The sequence below is a fragment of the Suricata suricatta genome, chromosome 5 (genome assembly GCF_006229205.1).
Source record: "Suricata suricatta isolate VVHF042 chromosome 5, meerkat_22Aug2017_6uvM2_HiC, whole genome shotgun sequence".
NCBI classification, from domain to species: Eukaryota; Metazoa; Chordata; class Mammalia; order Carnivora; family Herpestidae; genus Suricata; species Suricata suricatta.
Genome location: NC_043704.1, coordinates 40,141,364 through 40,151,804, shown reverse-complemented (window position 1 = coordinate 40,151,804; position 10,441 = coordinate 40,141,364). Strand labels below are relative to the sequence as shown.

General features: G+C 36.2%; 1 pseudogene; it reads right to left on the bottom strand.

The window, feature by feature from the left end:
- Positions 1–7,344: 7,344 nt before the first annotated feature.
- Positions 7,345–7,450, bottom strand: LOC115292995 (annotated as a pseudogene).
- Between the last annotated feature and the right edge of the window lie 2,991 nt (positions 7,451–10,441).

The following is a 10,441-nucleotide window of genomic DNA, read 5'->3' as shown; positions in this document are numbered from 1 at the left end:
TCTGGTTGTTTTTTGTTCAAAATAGTAGAAATGAATTGGGGGGCACCTGGGTGGCTCAGTTGGTTAAGCTTCTGGCTTCGGCTCAGGTCATGATCTCACAGTTCGTGGGTTCGAGACCCGCATTGGTTGGGCTCTGTGCTGACAGCTAGCTCAGAGCCTGGAGCCTACTTTGGATTCTGTCTCCCACACTCTCTGACCCTCCCCTGCTCATGCTGTCTCTCTCTGTCTCTCAAAAATAAATAAAAAACATTAAAAAATTTAAAAAAAAAAGAAATGAGTTGGCAAATTTGAAAAAATCTGAAGCTTCTCATAAAATAAGTTATGGAGAAACAATATTCTGAAACAATATGAAATGTAACAGTATAAATTAGGAGGTCTACCTATTGCATCTACTGAATAATCATTCATTGAAAACATTGGATTATGACTATTGTCCATATTTGAGATTCATCCACATTGTTATGAGTATCGGTAGTTTATTCCTTTTTATGGTGAATAGCATTTAATTGTGTAATTTTACCAGACATGGTGTATTTGCCAGTTGAAGGATGTTTGGGTACAGGTTTTTTTGTGTTGTAAAAGAAGCCTAAAGGCTATATACCATATCGTCCTATTTGTGACTTTTGGGAAAGAGACAAAACTATAATGAACGAAAACAGAGTTGTGGTTGGCAGGTTTAGAGGTAGGGAGAAGAATGAATTTCAGAAGGATATGCATTAGTTTCCTGGGCCTGCTGTAACAAATGACCACAACTTACATTATTTAAAACATTAAATTGTAAGTATCAGAAGTGTTCCTGATAAAGTCTAAAATGGGAATTAATAACATGTTATTAGACACTGGTGAAAAGACAATCCTTATTATAAAGCAATAGCAAACTGTCTGAATTGCATTGGGTAGAAAGTAGAACTTACAAGTAAAGAATTTAGGTATTTAGATACGAGGATATTTGCACCAAGTATTGAAGGCATTGCTGTTTTCTCCTTGCTGCTTATTAACAGAGCGAAAGCCAAATGAGATAGAGTGAGAAGGGGACTGTTCAAGGAACCGGAAATTGATGATTTGGGAAATCCGCAGGTATCCACATTGTTGAAGATGAGTAAGTCTGCCCTGGACAGAAATTTGCTCTAGGATTGACCATCCCCAGAGTCTCACCCTTCCCTGATTTATATGGCATTAGAAGATGACACTGGGACTTTTTTAGATCAACTTTTTAGTCGATCATATTTAAATGATGAGATTTAGAGATTTAGATTTGAACTTGAAAGAGAGGCAAAACTTTGGGGGAAGTTAGCATTGGATGAATGCATTTTGCATGAGTTCAAGGGGACCAGAGTACACACTGTTGGTTGAACTGTGTCCTCCAAGAAGATATGTTCAAGTTCTAACCCCTGGTGTCTCTGAATGTGACCTTATTTGGAAGTAGAGTCTCTGTAGATATAATCAGTACTCAGTAGGATTGTTCTGAATTAGGGTAGGATGACTGGTGTCTTTATAAGAGAGAGGTTTTAGATCTATAGAGACACAGATACACAGGGAGAACTCCATGGGGAAATAGAGGCAAAGATATAGTGATGTGTCATCAAGGATATGAGTGCCAAAGATTGCCAGCAACCACCAGAAACTAGGAGACAGGCATGCGATGATTTCTCTCTCAGCGTCTTCAGAGGGAACCAATTGTACTAATATCTTGGCTTTGGACTCCTAGTCTCCAGAACTGTGACAGAATAAATTTGTGTTGTTTTAAGCTGTGAAATTTATGGTAATTTGTTATGGCATCCTTAGAAAATTTATATAGGGCATGAGAAACAAATTTAGGAGTGATAGGCCTGTTGTAGATCTTGATTACAATGTTTAGCACACAACTGTATGCATGTACAATTGGGCGGCACATAAAAAAGAATTTTCCTACCCTAGATGAAGAAATAAATTTGAATAAATTGGAGGATAAAATAATGATGTGAGTATAATAATAATTGAGATTTTTGGCTAACTTGAGAAGAATGAGGAATTGTGCATATCTCTCAGGCAAAATGGTGTGTTATATATGTAATATGGAACAGCGCTTTGCTATCAGGAAGTAGGAGTAAGGAGGCTGAAGTGAAGAAGGCTGTAGGAACATTCTTTTTGGTCCTTTTTACTAGTTGGTAGGTACAACATAAACTGACATGGAAGAGATAAGTGGAAACTGTGCCGTCAGGTCAGAGATGAGCAACTTTATACATTTAGTGCAGGGAAATAAGGGAAACACTTTGCAGAAGACTTCCAGGAAAATGATTTTCCAGTTGAAGTTCTAGGATGTGCTGTCAGAAGCAGCAGGAAAGCACGAGGAAAGGAAATGAAGAATGAGACTGAGCTTCAGGTAACTTAGTGTCTGAGTCTAGAGTTGTTGGCAAGGTGTGTCCGTGGCTTGTTTTGTGGTCTACCAGTAATTGTTAGGATCAACTGTTATAACCTTGTTGTGATGACAAAATATAGTTGCAAGTGTCAGACTTGTATCAGTCCCAAAAACACTATAAGAATTTTATGGTTTGTAAATTACTAATGTAAAGTATAAAATTAAAGCAAATGACTTCTTACATTTAATCTTAATTTATAGTTAAAAAATCTAAGTGAATGAATGAATGCATATCAACTGAAGCTAGTACAGTTTTAAAAATTACTTTCATTTTGGAGAAAATGAGGTTATCAGGAAAGCGATTGAAAAGCAGAGAAAAAGTCAGAATCTGTGGGTGAATTGCTAAGGCTCTAGCTTAATAATATTTTGGCATTCTATTTAAGTGGCTATTAGTTCCAAATAATCCATTTGTTCACTAAAACACAATGCCAGTGAAGGCACCTACCTGTAAAGGATCTTATAAATAACTCTACCTTATTGATCCATGAAAAAGGTTTCAAACCATATGCACCATCTATTGAGCTGGAATAGAATGATAGCTAGAATCTTTGAGTCTGAAATGTACTTTATCTTTTGGTGTCATTGGCCTGGTTCTGTCTACTTCAAGCAGATGCTGTCAGAAATTCTATAAATAGTGAAATATTATGTAAATAGCATATATAAAAATAAATAGCGTATGTGTACACCTTTCAGTGATTCTGGAAAAGTTGCTATGCAGTTGAGATACATTATAAATGACTAATGTGCATTCAGCTAGGAAAAGTATTGGTTCGCTGCTCTTCTCTGGGTATTCTGTCCCACATACAACTCTTTGGCTCTTAGGTTGATGATTGACTTTATAAGGATAACTGTCCAGACTACTTCTAGTCTGTACCCTCCTGTGTTCAAGTATCTTGGTTTTATTTTAGGCAAGCTGCCATCCAAAGAAAAGTCCAGCTATCATCTCAGCTTTGACATGTCTAAATTACAAACATCAGTTTATGGTTTTATGTATCTCCCTCCTCTACATATAAATCCGTTTTGACTCCTCTTTTTTCTTTCATATACCATCATGGACAATTCACTGTATAATTTTATCAACTGTATCATCATATCAACCATTCAGTTTTCCTTCCCTACAGCAACCAGACTAATTCTATTTCTTACAACATTGCTACAAAATAACAAAAGCAACTTGTCTTTGAACTCATCTTTACTCCTGCTGATTCATTTTCTCTAGTACATTTGAGATGGAAAACTCAATTGTATATTCATAGAAATAGAATTAACAGCCATGCTAACTTGAAAGCAAGTAAATTATAGGAGTTTATAATAAGTTAAGGCTAATGGAAATTAAATAAACTCCTATTTAAAAATCAAACTAAAAATCCTTCAAATGTGATGCTGTTACTCTTTTGGGCTGAACTTTTTTCGTCAGGCAAAATATGGTTAACACTTATCTTAAGGGTGAACTTTCTTAAAAAAATAGTTTTTAATAATAATTGAAGAGGAAAAGTCCGTGACCACCTACGACACTACACAGAGAAGAAAGGTGGCCTTGGAAGAGTTAGAGGAAAGTGGGAACAGAGTGACGTCTATTTTTCCAGTCACCATAGTTTACCATTATTTACAAATATAAACATGTGCCATCCCAGAAGATACTCCACAGTACATAGCCATGAAGTTTTGCTAATAAAAACTTTTCCAAATTAAGAGAGTGATCTATTATTATTTGAGTGAGGTTTATCTTAAATTTTTCAAGTTCTTTTTATTTCTAAAATTTCTACTTCAAGTCAAGGTTTGTTTTTCTAAAAAATTGTTCATTTTTGAATTATTTGAATTTATGAATATTAGATTTTAACTGTATAAGATACTTGAATATTTACTTGCTCAACCCTTTTGTATCCTACTATTGAAACTTTTGTCATATTTTATTTTTAAAAATCTTGATTGATTTTTTTTAGAGAATAGTTAATTCTATCAGTCTATTTCAAAGATTTTTCTTTCCAGCTGTGCTGATGAGATTGATTTTGATTTTCTTGAATTTTCAATTTCTGCTTTTTTTTATTTCTTCATTTCTGCTTTGAGTCTGGTCCATTATTGATTTACACTCTGATTTGAATGCTTGTCCTTTTATTTTCAGTATTTCCTGCAGTTTTCAGAACAACACTTATCTCAAAATACACATTTTAATCCCAAACATTTTGTAATTACCTTTTTGAGTTTTCTTTTCGTTACCAGTTAAACAGGTAGAATGGGCGGCACAGAGGTGTAGTGGCTGAGGCGGGCTCTCACACCACATCTCTGTGTTCATCCCAGTCTCTGCCTTTACCAGCTCTCAGAACGTAGGGCAGTTACTTAGCGTCTTTGTGTGTCCGTGCCCTCATCTAGAAGTAGCGGGTAAAGAGGAATTCCCTTCCATGGTGGTCATGGGGACTGGCCGAAGTGGTGTCTGGCTAGCACTTGAACAGGGCCAATAAGAACAGAGCTCTTAGTTGTCTCTGCCTCCCTCCACATGACCCATTTCAGTCACCTTTGTCTTTGTCTTTTCATTTTTTTTTCAATGATGACGTATTTGATTCTGAAACATGTGGTATGTGCATTCACATGCAAACACACACTATTTTTACATTGGTAAGCTTTAATTTTGGAAAAGAGAACATCCTTAAAACCTAGCTTTAAAAAATTTTTATCAGAAATCCACAAAAAGGACTCTTAGAACTTCAACATTCTAAGTTAGCTTCCTGAGAATTTTCTGGCTTTTCAGACACACACACACACACACACACACACACACACACACACACACACACACACAGAGGGAGGGAGGGAGGGAGGGAAGGAGAGAGAGAGAGAGAGAGAGAGAGAGAGAGAGAGAGAGAGAGAGAGAGAGAGAGATGGATGGTAGGTGATGACCATAAAAGTTTGGTGACTGTTTTTGAAGAAATAAAGAATACTTTTACAGAAAAAAATCCCTCAAACATATCATTACCTATTTCCTGAACAAAGGGTTAATCAGTGTACATTAGGGATGGTTGCCTGAAAATTTAGATGTAGGTTAGCTTTGACTTTCTATGTTACAAAAGGGAAAAATTGGATTTGTTATTTCAAGTAAACAGTTATGTTTCTTGCATTTTATTTCCAGAGGGTGAAAAGCCAGCATTGTTATTTACAGTCAAAGAAATCTATTTAAAATGTTTTAAACAAGAAACAAATGTTTATGACACTTAGGTTGAAGCAAAGATATGCTCATGTGGCATGCAGAAAAAAAATCTCAATATGAAGATACCTAAAAATGGTACTTGTCAGGTTTATCATGGATTACAACAATGTTAGTTTTATCTTCTCACATCAGAACTAGGGTGATGGCATTGTGTATTTTTAAAATGAAAGGTTGAAAGCTTGTGAAAGCAAAAAGCCGTCACACCAAAACTCAAAAATTCTGTCAACTTACATTCTATTTTGTGAGAGGTGGCACTAAGTTTAGAATTGGCACTCAGAAAAATCAAAATTGCACAGGACTGATAGGTGATTTTCCTTTAATATGTGGAAAAATGAATTGTTTTACATTATCAAAATAATGCAAGCACTCTCCATAATGCTACCTATGAGTGAATAAGAGCAAGAAAAATGACTACGACAGATTCCGTCCTGAGACTAATGAGGGGGCTGGCGTTTCAGAAGCAGGTGTGAGGTCTGAGCAGATGTGATAGTTCTCTAATGTTCTTCTCTTCCCATCAAGGAGAGGTAGAGACTTGGTGGGGAGATTTGAACATTAGTCTGGACTCAAGAAATGAGTTCAAATTCAATATCTTAAAAGTTGACAGAAGAAACTGAGCTGGAGCATGTGGGATGACGGTGTGGAATAGAGCAAAGAATGGCTGGGGTAGCTCCCCTTGACCACGCTCTTCACGAAAGGTCCATTTTAAAAGTGCTTAGAAGTCTTATTGATGATAGTTAAACCTATTATTAACAAGTCTTTTAAGGAAGCAGCATGGAAAATTCAATTAAGACAGCAAAGGTCAAATGGTGAAACGTTATGAAAGTAGTAAGGAAGGAATGTTCTTTTACTTGTGTATTCTCCTTTGAACCAAAAAGGCAGGTCCATTCCAGAATGTGTGTTCTCTCATTGCCACATTGATCGCCATCCACACTCTGAGCTAATGTAATTCTTTGTACTCTTCTTCCCATCTCTTGCTGAATTTTTCTCACATTTCTAGTTTTCCCTCCCTTTTCACTGTCCCGTTTCCCATCTTCACCAGCATTTCAACACACGGACATTTATTTAGCTTTTAGCCAAATTTCCCCAACCCCACCCAGATCTGCCCACTCTTTGCAATTTTCCTTTGCCTTCTCAAGTTCGAAATAACATACTTAGCTTTTCTGGTTAAAGTAGAGCTAAATCATAATTTGATTTTCTAAAGCAGGCAAGGCGAATTTATTTATTTAAAGGCTTTGCATTTAAAAAGGAACAACATCTCCTCAAATAATGGGTGGACATTGGGAAGTGCTTATGAATTATGATGAGTTTATGAAACTAACCAGTGAGGGGGCGCCTGACTGGCTCAGTCCATAGAGCATGTGATGCTTGATCTCCTAGTTATAGCTTCAAGCCTACAACTAGGAGTTAGAGATACATTTAGGTATAGAGATTATTTAAAATAAAATCTTTAAAAAAATTCAGCCATTGCAAGTCCTTGCCCCACACCACTCTTCATCTCTGTAAGTGAAACTCACAGGTCTCCATAAAACAAAGCTTTGCCAAGTGGAAATGAAGTTGAGGAATCACAATTTTATAAATGTTGATGAGCTGCCATAACTTAAAATTCCAGCACATCAAATCAAATGACAATTTACAAATTCTTTACTAAAATTCCAGGTTAAAATCACTCTTGTTTGGGTCTTTAAATAAATTCCCATTTTTAAAAGATCTGTAGAGAACAAACAAGAGTTTATCAAGTTTTTAAAAAAGTTTTCTTAAATGTTTAAAATTGTATAAGGTTATGCTTAACTGCCTTTGAAACAGAAGCATAGAAACTATACTTGATCTTAGCCAAAAGGCCGAGAAGCAATGGAAGAAACTAAAAGGGAATCAAATTCTTACTGGACTCAAGGAAACCAAAACTCCAATACTGCATCATAGTGCTATCTGGTTACATGATAGTAAATGGGGGGGGGGCGGGGTGGAAGTGGAGATTTGGTCTCAAAGTAGGAGAAAGAGAATTCGTTTCCTTCCTGAGTTAAGAAAAGCTTTTATTTATTTATTTTAATTTTAATGTTTATTTTTGAGAGGGAGAGAGACAGAGCATGAGTGGGGAAGGGGCAGAGCAAGAGGCAGACACAGAACCTGGAGCAGGCTCCAGACTTTGAGCTGTTAGCACAGAGCCCAAACCTCAAACTCCCCAACCTGTACATCATGACCTGAGCTGACCCAGGCGCCCCAAGAAAAACTTTAATGAAAGAAATTGAATGAATGTTACGAAGCTTGTGAAGGCCAAGATTTCTTGATATCATTATCTTCAGTTGTTATTTGCATTTTAGAAATAAGAGAATACCCTCCACATAACAATCATTTGCGGGCCATGGAACAAAAACCTCCTGGAAACAAAATAGAGGATCAGTTAATGGACAAGAAAAAAAAATTCATGGCAAGATCATCAAAATTTTACTCTATTGTGCTATTAAAGTTAACAGAAACCAACTAGCCACATTAACCTTCTCAATACCCCTGTTTTTTAAGGATTGGAGACATCTTTATATTGTTAGTAGTGACAAGGTTGAGAGTCAGCTACTTAAATTCTCTATAACTAAAATACATGTAGAATGGTAGAAATTAAAATGTATTTAAGAGTCAGAATTCCTAGCTTCTCATCAAAGCTCTTAATGTCCTGTAAACTCTGAACCATCAGAACAGGCTGATTGTTCTTTAATTGTAATTATACTTCTCGGTGAGCTTCCCTTAGGTATTTAGATTTGCCTTTTGTAACCTTTTCTTCAACTATGAAATGATTATTAGAGAGCTAGCAAGTTCACAGGCATGACTCATTAGCTGCTATAAAAAATACAGGAATTTTTAAAAAATCTAGCAAAACTGAAGGAGGAGTACAATTAGAGGATTTTCTGGTGAAATAATTTTTAAAGGAATAAAGAATGCTGAAAAAAAATAGGAATGCAGTCATTAGAACTGCACTTGGGCAGCAGAAGTAGGTGAGACATCGAAGAGACACTAACAGAGCCAGATGGATGTTCTCCAGTGTTTGGTGGATGTTGGCGTGAATCATTGTGCGCATTAAATGGAAATACTGTTTGGAAAGTAATATGTGACTATGTCTATTGGATTTGGTTCAGTGAAGATTGTTCAGAGCTTCTGCCCTCTAAAACACCCCATCTCATACATCCCTTATATAGAGATGACAGTGGGGTGCTTGGGCCAGGCAGAATCTGAGTTTCTTCTATCAGGAAAGCATTGAGAGTGCATGCAGGTTCCTTTCTCCCTCAACTTCACTCTCTGGCTTTTTCTCATGTACACAAATAATCAATTCTCAACTTAATGTTTCAATTCTCAGCAGCAAAGCAAGAAATTTTATAAACATCTCATGAGAAAAAGGAAAATTAAAAAATGTAGGTTTCCAATGAGTGAGAATTCCATTATTACGAAGTAAATCTGTTATTATTTAAATATGACCCATCTATTCCAGAAAGTAATGGAAGAGGCTAATTTAAGATATGCTGATCACTTCTTTAGCATACTATATTTATTTTTTTTAAAGTTTTCAAAAATAATTTTCTAACCACTTCTTTCACTCACTTGTCAGATTCTCAGTCTTTATTTACTTTTTAAAGATTTATTTCTGTTAGAGAGAGAGAGAGAGCGCGCGCACAGGGGAGGGAGAGAGTGAGACACAGAGTCTGTCAGCACAGAGCCTGACACAGGGCTTGAACTCCAAAACCATGAGATCATGACCTGAGCTGAAGTTGGACACTTAACCAACTGAGCCACCCAGGAACCCCTTCAGTCTTTGTTTTTTTAAAAACCAGATCTGAAGTATTTTAATTTCATAATGATTTTAGAAATGTATTACAAGTTAGCAATAAAATATTATATGTGGCAATGTTTCTCCCAAATTACCTGACCTATCAAGGACTATGGACTTATTAGAACTGAAAATAGAAATTATAACCTAAAAGTCTATATTTCTTGGGAAGAGGATTTCTGACAAATGACTGCCATATGACTCCAACTTCTCAGCCCCTGTGTGAGGGACATTTGGAGAAGTTGTCATCAGTGGCCAGCACAGTACTGGGACAGAAAGCTCTGGACCAGGAGGCAGAAAGCCAGTAAAACATGAAAATATGGCTGATGATAATCGTACCTGGGAAAGGCATATAGTAATTTTACATATAATTTGAGTCTGAGTATCAGGAAGGAAAATTGGTCTATCTCTTGGTTGACTATACTTTTAGGATTTGTATTATGTTCCTTACTTACATTGTCTTGCATGTAACAAGGAATCATTTGAAAATAGCTTTGGTTGATGATCCAAGAGCTTTAATAAGAAGTAGACATTTTCTATTTTCTCAAATCCCTGATCAAAGAAGCTGTGGCTATTTTGTAATTTATGAAAAGCAATGCCATCAAGTGCCCAAATTATGCCCAAACATAATTTCCCAATAAGAGGAGCAGGGATCCTTTGGAGATAAAGCTGAATTCAGAGATGGTGCAGGAAATGCGCAAAATAAGCCTGTACGATGTCATATGTGAAACCAGAGGTCACGCCCAAGTGTACCTGTGAAGAGCGTCTCAGTGGCTAAAAATCAGACAATTCGATTATAAAAAAAAAAAAAAAAGTAATCACAAAAGATTGGGTCACATCAAATATGTTTAGGGTTCATAATGATACTAAAATGTTAACTAGTAGTTCATTATTAAGTAATAGCTTATAATTATTAGATCGTGTCAGTGGACTAACTCATTAGTGTGAAAACTGTTACAAAGAGACAAGCAAATATGAAGGGCTGCCTATATCACAGAAAGAGAGGCAACCAGAGGTGTGTCTTGGGAGA